This window comes from Pseudophryne corroboree, chromosome 10 (assembly GCF_028390025.1).
Source record: "Pseudophryne corroboree isolate aPseCor3 chromosome 10, aPseCor3.hap2, whole genome shotgun sequence".
NCBI lineage: Eukaryota > Metazoa > Chordata > Amphibia > Anura > Myobatrachidae > Pseudophryne > Pseudophryne corroboree.
The window spans coordinates 212,689,004-212,705,391 of record NC_086453.1 but is presented as its reverse complement, the minus strand read 5'-3'; the positions used below and the strand labels follow the sequence as shown (position 1 = coordinate 212,705,391).

The following is a 16,388-nucleotide window of genomic DNA, read 5'->3' as shown; positions in this document are numbered from 1 at the left end:
TGAATGTGACATACTGTATATTAATAATACAATGTAGAGCCATTGTTATTGTTGAAGTGCGGTGATAGGTAGCAATGGGATAGACGAAAAAAGTGATCGCACCAGCGATCGCAAGAAGATTGACAGGAAGAGGCCGTTTCTGGGTGTCAACTGACCGTTTCCTAGGAGTGTCCGGAGAAATGTAGGCGCGTCCAGCCGTTTGAAGGGAGGGTTCCTGACGTCAGCTCCGGGCCAGATCATCGCACTGGAAGAGTAAGTCCTGAGCTGTGCAGAGACTGCACAAACTTTTGTTTGTGCAGCTCTCTGCACATGCATTCGCACCCTTGCACAGCGGTTACCCCCTCCCCATCTAGGCGGCGACTACCTGGTCGCAGCAGTGTAAAAAATGCCTGCTTGCGACCAGGTCTGAATTAGGCTCTTTGAAAGAATAGTTTTCAAGGAGCACCGTTTTCTTATTTCCCTTATTTTTCACACTGGCTGCACAACCTGCAGGGAAATAGAGGTCAGGCATGGAAACGTGAGGAGAAGTGGCTGCAATATTGTAGACCTGCTCTGTCTGGCTTTTACTGAGCGCTGTGGCTGTGAAGTAAGGAGGGTAATGGAGAAGAGGACTGGCCAGAATGTGAGGGAACGAGTAGGTGATGGAGGAGAGGAGGTGCCGGAGTATGAGGGAAGGAACAGGTGATGAAGGAGAGGAGGTGCCGGAGTATGAGAGATGAAGGAGAGGAGGTGCCGGAGTATGAGTGATGGAGGAGAGGGGGAGCCGGAGTGTGAGAGAAGGAACAGGTGATGGAGGAGAGGAGGTGCCAGAGTATGAGTGATGGAGGAGAGGGGGAGACGGAGTGTGAGAGAAGGAACAGGTGATGAAGGAGAGGAGGTGCCGGAGTATGAGGGATGAAGGAGAGGAGGTGCCGGAGTATGAGTGATGGAGGAGAGGGGGAGCTGGAGTATGAGGGAAGGAACAGGTGATGGAGGAGAGGAGGTGCCAGAGTATGAAGGATGAAGGAGAGGAGGTGCCGGAGTATGAGTGATGGAGCAGAGGGGGAGCCGGGGTGTGAGAGAAGGAACAGGTGATGGAGGAGAGGAGGTGCCGGAGTATGAGGGATGAAGGAGAGGAGGTGCCGGAGTATGAGTGATGGAGAAGAGGGGGAGCTGGAGTGTGAGAGAAGGAACAGGTGATGGAGGAGAGGAGGTGCCGGAGTATGAGTGATGGAGGAGAGGGGGAGCCGGAGTGTGAGAGAAGGAACAGGTGATGGAGGAGAGGAGGTGCCTGAGTATGAGTGATGGAGGAGAGGCGGAGCCGGAGTATGAGGGAAGGAACAGATGATGGAGGAGAGGAGGTGCCGGAGTATGAGGGATGAAGGAGAGGAGCTGCCGGAGTATGAGTGATGGAGGAGAGGGGGAGCCGGAGTATGAGGGAAGGAACAGGTGATGGAGGAGAGGAGGTGCCGGAGTATGAGGGATGAAGGAGAGGAGGTGCCGGAGTATGAGTGATGGAGGAGAGGGGGAGCTGGAGTATGAGGGAAGGAACAGGTGATGGAGGAGAGGAGGTGCCAGAGTATGAGGGATGAAGGAGAGGAGGTGCCGGAGTATGAGTGATGGAGGAGAGGGGAAGTCGGAGTGTGAGAGAAGAAACAGGTGATGCAACGCAGGCGTTCCCGGACCCTGCGGGGGGACGGCCACGGCGGCTGCGTGACGTCACACGCAGCCGCTGCAACTTGGACAGCGACTGGTAGCTCCCTGTCAGCAAGCAGGAGCTGCGCAGGTAGGGAACTACTCATCAAGTACAAAAGCATTGCACAGTGCGATGCTTTTGAACTTGTGCGGGGGGAAGGGGGGATTGGGTGGGGGTAGGGCCCAGTAGCGGATCTTGCCACGGGCAAGCAGGACATTTGCCCGGGGCGCCGCCTTCCGGAGGGCGCAGGGCGCCATCCGGAGGGCGCCGCACCAGGGCAATATCCGCTGCTGCTGTGTGCCCCCCGCTGCCCGCTGCCCCCTGCTGCCGCTGCCCGCTGCCCCCCCGCTGCCGCTGGGAAGGGAAACTAGATGCGTACCCGTCTAGTTTCCCTTCATGGAGAGGACCTTTGCTGTGCGGTGCGCGATGACGTCATCGTGCACCGCACATCATTTCAGTCTGTACAGGGGGCGTAAATGACCACGCCCCCTGTACGAAGCCACGCCCCCTAATGCCGCCCGGGGCACCAGAAGCCCCGGAACCGGCCTGGTAGGGCCAGACATGCTGGGCATCCCCCCTGCATGTCTGTGAAATTGATCAGGTCTGAATTAGGGCCATAGACTCAACCCCCTATTTAGGGCTACTTCAGAAATGTCCTGGCTGGTTTTCCATCCCAATCCGCCCCTGCCTCCATGAATGTCAGAGCAGAGCAGGTGTGCAAAACCCAGCGAGTTGCAGCATTCACCAGGCCCTGGGGTCTCCTCTCCCATATTTAAGTGGTGTCTGTCAGTAAGTGGTGTGTGTGTGCCCGTATTAGTGTGTCTGTCAGTAAGTGGTGTCTGTGTCGATAAGTGTGTCCCAGGAGCCCTCAGTTGCCGGTCTACTCTGTATTGCCCCTATCTTTTCTAATCTTTCCACATATGCTCTGTATTGCCCCATCTTTGCTCCCCTTTCCACCTTCTTTGCATGTTGATACAGCTCTCTGTATTATATGGCGGTCACTGCGATGTTCCCTGTATGATATGGTGGTCACTGATGCTCTGTATTATATGGTGGTCACAAACTTTTTCTTGTTATAGTTAACTATTAAGTAGTTCAAGGTAAGCACTAGCTACTTTATGACCTCCACAGCGATAGCCACACTCATGGCACAGATCACACCCCCTATTTATACCAAACTGGTCACATCACTAGTCACACCACCGCAGTGCTTGTCACACCTCCTTCCGAGGCACACAATAGGCCCTTCATAAGTTTCAGCTCCAGGCCCATGTGGACCTTAATCTGGCACTGATCTTACTAACAATCTGGGAACAAACTCTGTGGGGGTTAGACACCCCTAGCACCCCTAGGCGTGTGGCAGCAGCACAGAGTATTTCAGGAGACAGCATATCTTCCGAATGCCTGGACCAATTTACAACAAACTTGGTACACATATGACTTACAAGCTGGAAACAAACACTGTGGGGGTAAGACACCCCTAGCACCCCTAAGGGTGAGGCAGCAGCACAGAGTTTTTCAGGCGAGAGCATAACTCTGGAATGCCTGGAGAAACTTACACCAAACTTGCTACACATATGACTTACACTCTGGGAACAAACACTGTGGGGGTAACACACCACTAGCACCCCTAGGGATGGGCCAGCAGCACAGACTATATCAGGACATGCATGATATGTCAGTGATGACAGGGCTGCATGTGACAGGGCCAGTGACATGATGTGAGGAGAGGAATGCAGGTAGCTACGCTATATAAGAAACTGTAAAAAAAAACGATCATTTCACAGGGGCACTGACATGATGTGAGGAGGGGAATGGAGGCAGTAGGAAACCACAGACTGAGAGTTGTATAGCGGGAAGAGCAGGGTCCGTTGGGACCAAAAAGGGGTCTGGCCACTACACAAAGTGCATCTGGGAAGCAAGATATGCCTATATACTAGATCTCCAACCAACGTAAATTAACAAACAGCTATCAGTTTATTTTGCAATCCTCATACCATAGCGAAGAATGGGTATTCAGCTATCTCCAATCTTATTTATACTGTGTGTTTAATATTTAAATTCATTTTTGTAAACAGACATTCTTAAAATTCTTAAATTCTTAAAATTCTTAAAATGGCAACGCCGGGTACTCCAGCTAGTACACAAATAATTGAAAAACATATATATATATATATATATATATACACTGCTCAAAAAATAAAGGGAACACTTAAAACAATGTAACTTCAAGTCAATCACACTTCTGTGAAATCAAACTGTCCACTTAGGAAGCAACACTGATCGACAATCAATTTCACATGCTGTTGTGCAAATGGAATAGACAACAGGTGGGAATTATAGGCAATTGGCAAGACACCCCCAATAAAGGAGTTGTTCTGCAGGTGGTGACCACAGACCACTTCTCAGCTCCTATGCTTTCTGGCTGATGTTTTGGTCACTTTTGAAAGCTGGCGGTACTTTCACTCTAGTGTTAGCATGAGACGGAGTCTACAACCCACACAAGTGGCTCAGGTAGTGCAGCTCATCCAGGATGGCACATCAATGCGAGCTGTGGCAAAAAGGTTTGCTGTGTCTGTCAGCGTAGTGTCCAGAGCATAGAGGCGCTACCAGGAGACAGGCCAGTACATCAGGAGACGTGGAGGAGGCCGTAGGAGGGCAACAACCCAGCAGCAGGACCGCTACCTCCGCCTTTGTGCAAGGAGGAAAAGGAGGAGCACTGCCAGAGCCCTGCAAAATGACCTCCAGCAAGCCACAAATGTGCATGTGTCCACTCAAACGATCAGAAACAGACTCCATGAGGGTGGTATGAGGGCCCGACGTCCACAGGTGGGGGTTGTGCTTACAGCCCAACACCGTGCAGGACGTTTGGCATTTGCCAGAGAACACCAAGATTGGCAAATTCGCCACTGGCGCCCTGTGCTCTTCACAGATGAAAGCAGGTTCTCACTGAGCACATGTGACAGACGTGACAGAGTCTGGAGACGCCAAGGAGAACGTTCTGCTGATGCAACATCCTCCAGCATGACCGGTTTGGCAGTGGGTCAGTAATGGTGTGGGGTGGCATTTCTTTGGGGGGCCGCACAGCTCTCCATGTGCTCGCCAGAGGTAGCCTGACTGCCATTAGGTACCGAGATGAGATCCTCAGACCCCTTGTGAGACCATATGCTGGTGCGGTTGGCCCTGGGTTCCTCCTAATGCAAGACAATGCTACACCTTATGTGGCTGGAGTGTGTCAGCAGTTCCTGCAAGATGAAGGCATTGATGCTATGGACTGGCCCGCCCGTTCCCCAGACCTGAATCCAATTGAGCACATCTGGGACATCATGTCTCGCTCCATCCACCAACGCCACGTTGCACCACAGACTGTCCAGGACTTGGCGGATGCTTTAGTCCAGGTCTGGGAGGAGATCCCTCAGGAGACCATCCGCCACCTCATCAGGAGCATGCCCAGGCGTTGTAGGGAGGTCATACAGGCACGTGGAGGCCACACACACTACTGAGCCGCATTTTGACTTGTTTTAAGGACATTACATCAAAGTTGGATCAGCCTGTAGTGTGTTTTTCCACTTTAATTTTGAGTGTGACTCCAAATCCAGACCTCCATGGGTTAATAAATTTGATTTCCATTGATAATTTTTGTGTGATTTTGTTGTCAGCACATTCAACTATGTAAAGAACAAAGTATTTAATAAGAATATTTAATTCATTCAGATCTAGGATGTGTTATTTTAGTGTTCCCTTTATATATTTGAGCAGTGTATAAATATATATATATATATATATATATTATACAAAGTGGATGGAAAAATTACAAAAACCACTTTAATTCAAAGTCACAGTTTAATCCGTGGGGGCTAAGGGTATTGTAGTTATATATGCAGCTCATATCGGTTCTTGTAAGAGACCCGCCGTGTCCCCATTTCTTAGTGTACCACGTGTCTTAGTGTCTGATCCCAAAAAAGCCTGTGATATCATTCATTGAAGAATTGTGCTTGTCTTAAAAATGTAGGGACAAGGAGTGGATTTCCAAACATTTTTTTATATTTCTAATGTGTTCCCCCATTTTAACTTTTAGGGGGCGCAATGTCCTACCAATATAGAATAAATCACACTTACACCTGATGGCATACTCAACATTCTTAGTGTCGCATGTTATAAAGTCCCTAATTTTTACATTCTTGCCGTTAATGGATACATTAGTGATCTTATTAGTTTCCTCACTTTTTACATTTTTGCAGCTGATACAATAGCCACACCTATAAAACCCTTGGAGATAACTCTTGTAGGATGTGATGGAGCCTGGAGGGTGCTAGAAACTAAATTATTGTTTAGCTTGGGGGCTGTACAGTTGTTATCGGTAGGACATCGCGCCCCCAAAAGTTAGAATGAGGGAACACATTAGAAATATAAAAAAAGGGTTGGAAACCCACTCCCTTGTCCCTACATTTTAAAGACAAGCACAATTCTTCAATTAATGATATCACAGTTTTTTTGGGGATCAGACATATACGTGGTACACTAAGAAATGGGGACAGGGTGGGTCTCTTAGCAAGAACCGAAATTAACTGCATACAGTATATAACTACAATACCCTTAGCCCCCACGGATTAAACTGTGTCTTTGAATTAACGTGGTTTTTGTAATTTTTCCATCCACTTTGAGGTCACTTCCAGGTACGATACAATTGGCTACTTGCACTATAAATATCCAGCTCCTGCACACGCCAATCTATCTTGATAAAGGTCACATGACCGAAACATGTTGATATTGTTACCAGGAGTGTGAGTAGCTGCATTTTAAACCATTTGAACTTTGTCTTTTTTTATCTTTATTTATTTATTTTTTATTCGGATCTGGTCTTTTATTGGTTCTGCGTGTTTTATGTGGATGTATTGTTATATTTTTTGTAAGGATTTTGCACAATCCAATATATATATTTTTTGTGATACATTTTGGATGCGTTTAACTTCCCTGAAAGGGGACCAGAGGAAGGGAAACTACACTAACTGGCTAATGATACCTTGATAGGAACGGGTGGTCTTCAGGTTGCCAGCGGTTGGGCTCCCGGTGACCACCATACCGGTGCCGGAATCCCGACCGCCGGCATACTGACATCTTTTCTCCCTCTTGGGGTCCATGACTCCCCTAGAGGGAGAATAGATAGAAAGAGGCTCATTTGCGCTCGCGCAGCTGTCGGTATGCCGGCGGTCGGGATTCCGGCGCTGGTATGCTGGTCACCGGGACCAGGGGCAAATGCAGGATTTGCAAGGGGGGGTTTCCAGAGAGAGGTGGAGCCAAGCATGGGGGTTGAGAATCAGGTGAACCAGTATATACCTGGTCCTTCAAACATTAAACATGCATTGGCGTTTCTATAATAGGTGCAATGGGTGCGGTGCACATGGGCTCCTGGGTCCAGGGGGGGAGCCCACACCGCACCCATTGTACCCATTTTAATACTTACATTTCTGGAGTCCAGCGCCGGGAGCTGTGATCGCGCCGGAAATCGCAGCCAAAATGGCCGCCACGCATGCGCGGTAGCCAAATTGGTCTCCGGATCATGGCGGGCGCCATGTTTCTGGAGACCTGCGCATGCGCAGTAGACTCCGCCACAATGCCGGAGTCTACAGCGCCGTGCAGCGGAGGGGGCCCACCCGGAGGTGCACACCGGCCCCTCCTCTGTAGAAACGCCCCTCTAAACATGTGTATATATAGGTACACTAAATATATTATCTATATATATATATATATATATATATATATATATATATACACACACACACAGTATATATAGTATATATATATATATATATACACACATTATACATACATATGTACACACACATATATATATGTGAAAGATATGAACGGTATGTCATTCATTAATGAACGAGATCATTCATATCTTTCAGTATTATCGCCCAGGACCCATTAGAGTGCTGGAAATACAATCTTGAAAAAAAAAAATTATATATATAAAATATATGTGTGTGTATAGACGTTCACAGCTTTCTCAGCTTCGAGGGATATTATCGATGATATCCAACATTTTGCCAATGTGGCAGCACCGCTTCATGAGTTACCATGAGGCAAGTCAGGTCAAGAGAGGCGGAGTACTGCCCTGGTTGTATGGGCAGAGGAGCAACAAAACAGCTTTTGAACTTTTGAATTCGTCACTAATGGAGTCCCCACTCCTTGCATATCCAGACTATGAGAAACCTTTTCAGGTCTATATGGACGCCAGCAACCGTGGACTAGGAGCTGTACTCTCTCAAATACAAGACGGTTGAGAGAGAGTTATAGCATATGCCAGCAGAGGTGTAAGGAAGACCGAAAGAAACAGCAAAAATTACAGCACCTTTAAACTGGAGCTCCTTGCCCTCATCTGGGCCGTCACTGAAAAGTTTAAAAATATCTAACAGCCACACCCTTCATGATCGTCACGGACAATAATCCATTGGCGCACTTGTCCCCCGCCCATCTTGGAGCACTAGAGCAGCGATGGATGGCACGTCTTGCCACATTCAGATATACAGTGTCTTATCGGTGTGGCAAGTCCAATGGAAATGCCGATGCCTTGTCTCACCTCCCAACCACCAATGTCGCAGAAGAAGAAAGGGATTGGTCTGAAGATATTGAGACCCCTGTGTTCAAGCCTCCCAGGAAAAGAAAGCCGATAGTTACTTTTGATCCTGTTACCACTAATGCAGACCTCACACCTGATGATGCTCCATCGGACAATCTTGAGATCTACTGGAAGAAAGTGCAGGAAGCTAGTCCTGTTTTACAAGACTAAATGGACCTCATTCGCAGCAAGAGTCATCTTACCAAGTCCCAGAGAGCAGCTGCTGATCCTGATCTGATTAAACTGTTGCACCACTGAGACCAAATCAGCCTCCGACAGGCCCTTGTCATCCACACCAGCCTTGATCCCAGCACCCACCAGCCCATCTCGCAAGTTGTAGTACCTAGACAGCAAGCTGACATGTTGCTTAATGCCTATCACAGTCAGTCGGGGCACTTTTGGACCCAGAAGATGGAGGCAGTACTAAAACAGAGATTCTTTTGGGTCGGGATGAGATCTGATATCGACAAGTGGTGTTGTGACTGCAGGATATGTAATCTAAAGAGACCAGCTGACTCATCCCAAAAGGATCCTCTACATCCGATAGAGAGTTCCCATCCACTTGAAATTGTTGCATTAGATCATGTGAAACTGAAGCATAGCTCTGCTGGGTTCCAGTATGCTCTGACCATCACTGATCATTACAGCAAAATCTTGGTGGTGGTACCAGCACATGATTTGACAGCAAAAACAACAGCTGAACTGTTCCTCAAGCATTTGTCTGACCTTACGGCTACCCCGACAAAGTTATTACCGACCAAGGCCCGTGTTCGTGTCCCAGTTGTTGCAGAATTCTGTTCTCTCTACTGTTGCAAGAAACTGTGGACTACGGCCTATCACCCACAGGGTAATGGCCTATGTGAGAGAGCCAACCAGATTGTAATCGGAATGGGCTGGAGCCTCTCGGCAGGGAAACGTACCCAGTTGCCTAACCTCCTTCCGGAATTTACCTACCTCTATAAGAATACGGTACACTGCTCCACGGGATTCGCCCCATTTTACTTAATGTTTCGGGCGACAGGGCAAACTCTCAAAGGACTTAGAGCTGATGCCAATGGTGGATGAGCCTGGTACTGTGCGGACTGACTGGGTGCAAGAACATCAGTACCGGATAGAAACTGCTTGGCAACTGGTGGAACAACAGTTGGAAATGGTGCACCACCGTCAGGAGAAAAACTTCAATTTGGATGACCGGCCAATGCCTCTCAAGATTGGAGATAAAGTTTGGAAAAGGAAAAATCACCGATCAAGCAAACTGGATGCCATGTGGGAAGATGTTCCCTATGTTATTGTCCGAGTTCCAGCTGATGGACTATACTTACCAAATCCAGTGACCCGATGGACATTTCAGTACCGTTCCTCATGACCAAGTGAAGCTCTGCACCGTTGAAGTCCCGGCAGTAGAGACTCACCTCTGTCAGAGGGGTGGGGAACCCCAGAGGGCATTCCATTCCATGACCCCATAGAGCTCTTACTATTTATGGGTAGCACTACTCTGAGCTCGGTCACACCAGTAGCCCCAGGACCTGGGGTAGAGATCCCGGCTGAATATGATGATATGCCTTGTAATGTGTCTGATCAGGCTGAAGGGTTGCTTAACCCAATTCCTAAAAGGCCAGAACGCAGTACAAGAGGTGCGCTACCTCTAAGGTATCGTGATTAAAATGTTATGATATATTGTTTCCTTAACCGCTGTTTCTGTATATTAACCCATGGAAACGTATATAGCATGTATATAAGTGCCTTGAGTATAATGCTTATGCTCACTGTTGTTGTGCCACACCCCAGACTGGAGTGTGTAATTAAAAAAATTGTGGCTCAGAACTTTTGCTTCGGCAACGTTGCATGAGGACACACATGCTTTTAGTGGAGAAATATGTGACACTCTGAACTGGATCCCCCTTAAATTATACTGCAAAGGATGTACTGTATAGTACAGGCAACTGTTGGATTGGATAAGACATGAGTAAGGTTCCCTAATTTTCCCCTTGCTGAGCTTCAATTACTACCCGTCCTGTTAATGATGAAGGGGTTAACACCCCCTCCTGTGGTTGCCTAGGAGATGTCAGCAGGACCAGTGAGCGGATGGGCACTAGGACCCTTGGACTTACTTATAATGGAGGAGGGAGTGAGAAGGCTGACGGAGTTTTGATTGACTGTGGCAGAGTGGGAAAAAGAGGAGGTGGGGTTCACACCAGTGTGTGTGAGAGGAGACACGCTGTGGAGAGTGGAGCTGCAGCTGAGGAGACCACTGTGAGAGCCGCCAGCCACTGCAGGGACACCAGCCTGCCCAGACTCCTGTGAACAAGCTCATTGTGAAACGTACGTCAGGCTCTCCTGACCCCGCCCACCATGCACGGCGGTCAGATCTCCATCCAGACAGTTCATCGCCTGTGACTCCGACATCCAGCACACGTGCAGCAGGCCTGCAGCGTCAACATCCGGACACGGCAGACGGGCATCTAGTCAGCGGTGCGGTTTATCTCCTGGTATCTGGTGGCCATCGCTCCGGCTATCCACGGCGGTCACATTGCGGAACCTTTGATCACGGACGCAGCAGATAGACATCCAGCCAGTGGTGTGGTTAATATCACTCACTATGTGCACCACATAACAGCTACGTGCACTTTGAAATGGGACCTACACCTACTATGTGTTTAAACATTGATTTCATAATTTAATAACTGCTAGAAGCATAAAATTGCATTAGCTTCTGGTAATAGGCCCATTTGCATTATTGAAGGTGAGAGAATCACTGCACCTGTTGTTGGCATTAAGCTTAATTGATTACTACATAAGTGGCTATTGATAAGCTGAATCTTAGACCTATGCAAGATAACAACTGTTTGATCATAATATCATATTTATATTCTTAACTAATGGATACTTTTTTGGATATTAATTGAATTATATTCATATCGGGTTGCTGTACCTTCAAATATAAAATTATAATTTCATGATACTTGAATCTGAGGTCCCTGTGTACTTGGGTACTTTGGTAATTTCCTGAGTAGATATTGACACAATAATAACTACTCTTTTGCAACATTGTTCACTGAAAGGCTGCTGATTCTAGTATCTGCTTATATTGTAGCAGGTATGATTGTTTATTAATGTATCTATGCAGCCATAATCAGTGAATGGTTTTGAAAATTTTGATCTTCTCTTACTTCAGCATAAAAGAAAATTGTTTTGTTTAGGAATAAATTATGGTCCATTTGGATTATTGGAGACTAGAGAATTACTGCACCTGTTGCTGGCATCAAGGCTAATGGATCGCTATATAAGCAAATTTTCATCAGGTTGCTGTACCTTCAAACATAAACTTCATGTTGTTTGAATTTGAGGTCACTGTATATTTGGATACTTTGGACATTTTCTGAGTGGATATTGATACAATAATTACTGCTCATTTGCAACATTGTTCACTGAAAGGTTGCTGACTGCAGTATCTGCTTACATAGTAGCAGGCACTAATGTTCAGTGATGTATCTATGCAGCCATAATTAGTGGATGGTTTTGAAAAACCTTTTTCCTATTTTAGCATAAAGGAAAATTGTTTTGTTTAGGAAGAAACTATATCATATAAAAATTCATTCTTATCACAGCATAAATATAACTTGCTGATATCTTCATGGACGCTATCATCTATGTCTTTTTTCAGGACTCTCATCAGTGATTCAGAGAAAGGAATCGGTATCAAGAGTGTATGATATAAACTCCGTCAAACACTGACAGCAGATCCTACTTTTATTTATTTCCATTCTCTACTATATTCTTGTTTTTCAACACTATGAACTCTCATCAATGATTCGCTGTGTTCAAATCTCAATCCTACAACCATACCTCATTGAATGTGCCCAACTCCATCTGATCTTAGAAGCAAATAATTGAAGGGCCTGGTCAGTACTATGGAGGAGACCCTATGGGAATCCCAGGTGTTGTAGGATCCTCCCATTATGGGGGAACATAAGGTCTAACGTTGAAAGCAGATTCACAATTGTTCTTCTTATTTTCATACTTTCAGTATATTAGTATCACAAAATGTCCTTTTCCAGGAATATAATGATCCCATTTCATATATTTGGATTAATTCTATAACTAATAAGTGACTCTTTCTGTGAATACAGTAATTAATTACACAAGAATACTTAAGTATCATCTTTGATCTGTTTGGGAATACAGCAGTTTAACAGGATTGATGTGCGAATAGATAACATCTGGCGGGGTAGAGACTCCCATATATACATATAGAGGGAAGAATTTCATTGGTTTCTTTCATATATATATGCTATATTTTAACTCATTTCAAGAGCTTATTCAACTCTAAGATTTACAGGTGTCTGTTGAGGATGTAATACGCCCTCTTTTTTATCTTACTATTTTATATCCTATTTTTATTGTGACATCTAATTAAAGGTTATGTTTTAATATATTTATTTTGTTTTGGGATGCACAAAAGGGACTTCAACCATATGATGAATAAAATGACTGTCTGAAATAATTATAGATAAGAGTACCCCTGGAAAAGACTTTTTTGTCCTTTCTCTTCTCCTCTTGGAAATGTTGTAGTCTGTATCTACAAAAAAATCCAGGAGCACCACCAATAGAATACTGTGACAAATTTATCAATACAGTGCAAGGATATTGGTTTTGTTACCAATTACGTAAATTTATCTTTCTTAATTACCAGCAGAGCCGGCCTTAGCTATAGGCAGGCTAGGCATTTGCCTAGGGCATTCAAGCATGTCTAGGGGCATCCAAGCATGTCCCTGCAGCATCTCATGCTGAGAGAGACAGTCAGCAAACTAACTGTTACTTTCCAAATGTATTCAATCAGTACTTGTATACACTGCTGTTTACATTTGTCAAAGAAAATGCACACTGTGCCTTAAACTTCCTCTGACATGCTTGAATGCCCCTGACTTGTGAGACCTCAGACAGTCAGCAGAAGCCCAGTAAATGCAATTCCTGGACCTGTGACATTTTTACTGACTATATAAGGTTATTACTGGATGGCTTCTTATGATAACACATGTGTATTTTGGAAGACTGCTTCACAGAAACCTGACATCACCTATACTGCTTGTGCACATGGGGGAGGGGGACCCTGCCATCCTGTGTGTGTCCCTTATACCTGTGCAAACCCCAGGTGTCTGCAGGGACATAACATGGGCAGTGTTCTCCCCACACTTTATTTCCTAGTCAGTCCATACCGTAAAATTCCCCTGCCATCTAGCACTGTAACGTGGTCAGTAAGTTGCGTTGTGCTATTTCTAAACATCAGTGCAGCGTGACTTTTGGACACATCAGACTGGAGGGCAGAGCATTTAGCTCCCACAGTATAAAGTAAAGTGCATGCAGTTAACGGGAGTAACAGACACCAGCAATCACACTGAATAGTGAAGAGAATGGACAGTTTCTACATGTTTGATACTGATCTTTTTGTATAACCAGCAAGTGTGGCAGTATCTGTGGCAGTATATGTGTATTATGGGCATTACTAATGTGGGGCATATGTGTAAGGTGCATTACTGTGTGGCATTATGTGTATTATGGGCATTACTAATGTGGGGCATATGTGTAAGGTTCCTTTACTGTGTGGAATTATATGTATTATGGTCATTACTGTGTGGCATTGTGCAGAGTTGAACTGGCCCACAGGGTAACCCCCCGGTGGGCCCCACTACCTGAGCGTTGCAGGTACAGATGCAGAGCTAGGGGGCACCAGACAAACTTTTGCCTAGGGCATCAAATTGGCTAGGGCCGGCTCTGATTACCAGTGTGGACTCACTTCTGTTTTGTAATATCAGGCTGAAGGGGTGCTTAACTCAATTCCTAAAAGGCCAGAACGCAGTACAAGAGGTGCGCTACCTCTAAGGTATCATGATTAAAATGTTATGATATATTGTGTTTCCTTAACCGCTGTTTCTGTGTGTGAACCCATGGAAATGTATATAGCATGTATATAAGTGCCTTGAGTATATTGCTTATGCTCCCTGTTGTTGTGCCACATTCCAGACTGGAGTGTGTAATTGAAAAAAATTGTGGCTCAGAACTTTTGCTTCGGCAACGTTGCATGAGGACACACATGCTTTTAGTGGAGGAATATGTGACACTCTGAACTGGATCCCCCTTAAATTATACTGCAAAGGATGTACTGTATAGTACAGGCAACTGTTGGATTCAGTGGCGTAAGTTCGTCCCAGTTGCCCGGAGGCAAGATAAATATTGGTGCCCCCCCACACATATTTATATATATGTATATATATGTATATATATATATATACATATGTATATATATATATATATATATGTGTGTGTGTATATATATATATATATATATATTTATATATATACATACGTGTGTGTGTGTGTGTGTGTGTGTGTGTGTGTGTGTGTGTGTGTGTGTGTGTGTGTGTGTGTGATATATACATACGTGTGTGTGTGTGTGTGTGTGTGTGTGTGTGTGTGTGTGTGTGTGTGTGTGTGTGTGTGTGTGTGTGTGTGTGTGTTTATTTGTGTTTATGGAGTGTTCTGAAAAAAATTTATATACTGCATATATACATTTCATTGTCTCTTATTTTAAATCACACATTTCTTAGCAGTCATTCCCAGGATTAGAACCCATGACCTGTTACACTTTACTGGTGGAGCTATTTGCTCCTGTATAGGAAGCATGAGAATTCTTACTATATGAAGTTATATCTAATTGTCAGAGAAGTAACTTCATATACAGTAGTAAGAATACTATTATTTCCTATACAGGAGCAAGCAGCTTCATCAGTACGGTGTCTGCTTACAGTGTAATTAGAGATGAGCGCCTGAAATTTTTCGGGTTTTGTGTTTTGGTTTTGGGTTCGGTTCCGCGGCCGTGTTTTGGGTTCGAACGCGTTTTGGCAAAACCTCACCGAATTTTTTTTGTCGGATTCGGGTGTGTTTTGGATTCGGGTGTTTTTTTCAAAAAACACTAAAAAACAGCTTAAATCATAGAATTTGGGGGTCATTTTGATCCCAAAGTATTATTAACCTCAAAAACCATAATTTACACTCATTTTCAGTCTATTCTGAATACTTCACACCTCACAATATTATTTTTAGTCCTAAAATTTGCACCGAGGTCGCTGTGTGAGTAAGATAAGCGACCCTAGTGGCCGACACAAACACCGGGCCCATCTAGGAGTGTCACTGCAGTGTCACGCAGGATGTCCCTTCCAAAAAACCCTCCCCAAACAGCACATGACGCAAAGAAAAAAAGAGGCGCAATGAGGTAGCTGTGTGAGTAAGATTAGCGACCCTAGTGGCCGACACAAACACCGGGCCCATCTAGGAGTGGCACTGCAGTGTCACGCAGGATGGCCCTTCCAAAAAACCCTCCCCAAACAGCACATGACGCAAAGAAAAAAAGAGGCGCAATGAGGTAGCTGTGTGAGCAAGATTAGCGACCCTAGTGGCCGACACAAACACCGGGCCCATCTAGGAGTGGCACTGCAGTGTCACGCAGGATGTCCCTTCCAAAAAACCCTCCCCAATCAGCACAAGACGCAAAGAAAAAAAGAGGCGCAATGAGGTAGCTGTGTGAGTAAGATTAGCGACCCTAGTGGCCGACACAAACACCGGGCCCATCTAGGAGTGGCACTGCAGTGTCACGCAGGATGTCCCTTCCAAAAAACCCTCCCCAAACAGCACATGACGCAAAGAAAAAAAGAGGCGCAATGAGGTAGCTGACTGTGTGAGTAAGATTAGCGACCCTAGTGGCCGACACAAACACCGGGCCCATTTAGGAGTGGCACTGCAGTGTCACGCAGGATGTCCCTTCCAAAAAACCCTCCCCAATCAGCACATGATGCAAAGAAAAAGAAAAGAAAAAAGAGGTGCAAGATGGAATTGTCCTTGGGCCCTCCCACCCACCCTTATGTTGTATAAACAAAACAGGACATGCACACTTTAACCAACCCATCATTTCAGTGACAGGGTCTGCCACACGACTGTGACTGATATGACGGGTTGGTTTGGACCCCCCCCAAAAAAGAAGCAATTAATCTCTCCTTGCACAAACTGGCTCTACAGAGGCAAGATGTCCACCTC

At 45.7% G+C, this 16,388-nt stretch overlaps 1 long non-coding RNA gene and 1 pseudogene across 1 annotated transcript in view; one reads left to right on the top strand and one right to left on the bottom strand.

Annotated features, from left to right (window-relative positions):
• LOC134965432 (uncharacterized) overlaps positions 1-16,388 on the bottom strand; it is a 212,594-nt gene that overhangs the window by 179,173 nt on the left and 17,033 nt on the right. The gene's annotated exons all lie outside the window — the stretch shown is intronic.
• Positions 12,133-12,250, top strand: LOC134967172 (5S ribosomal RNA; annotated as a pseudogene).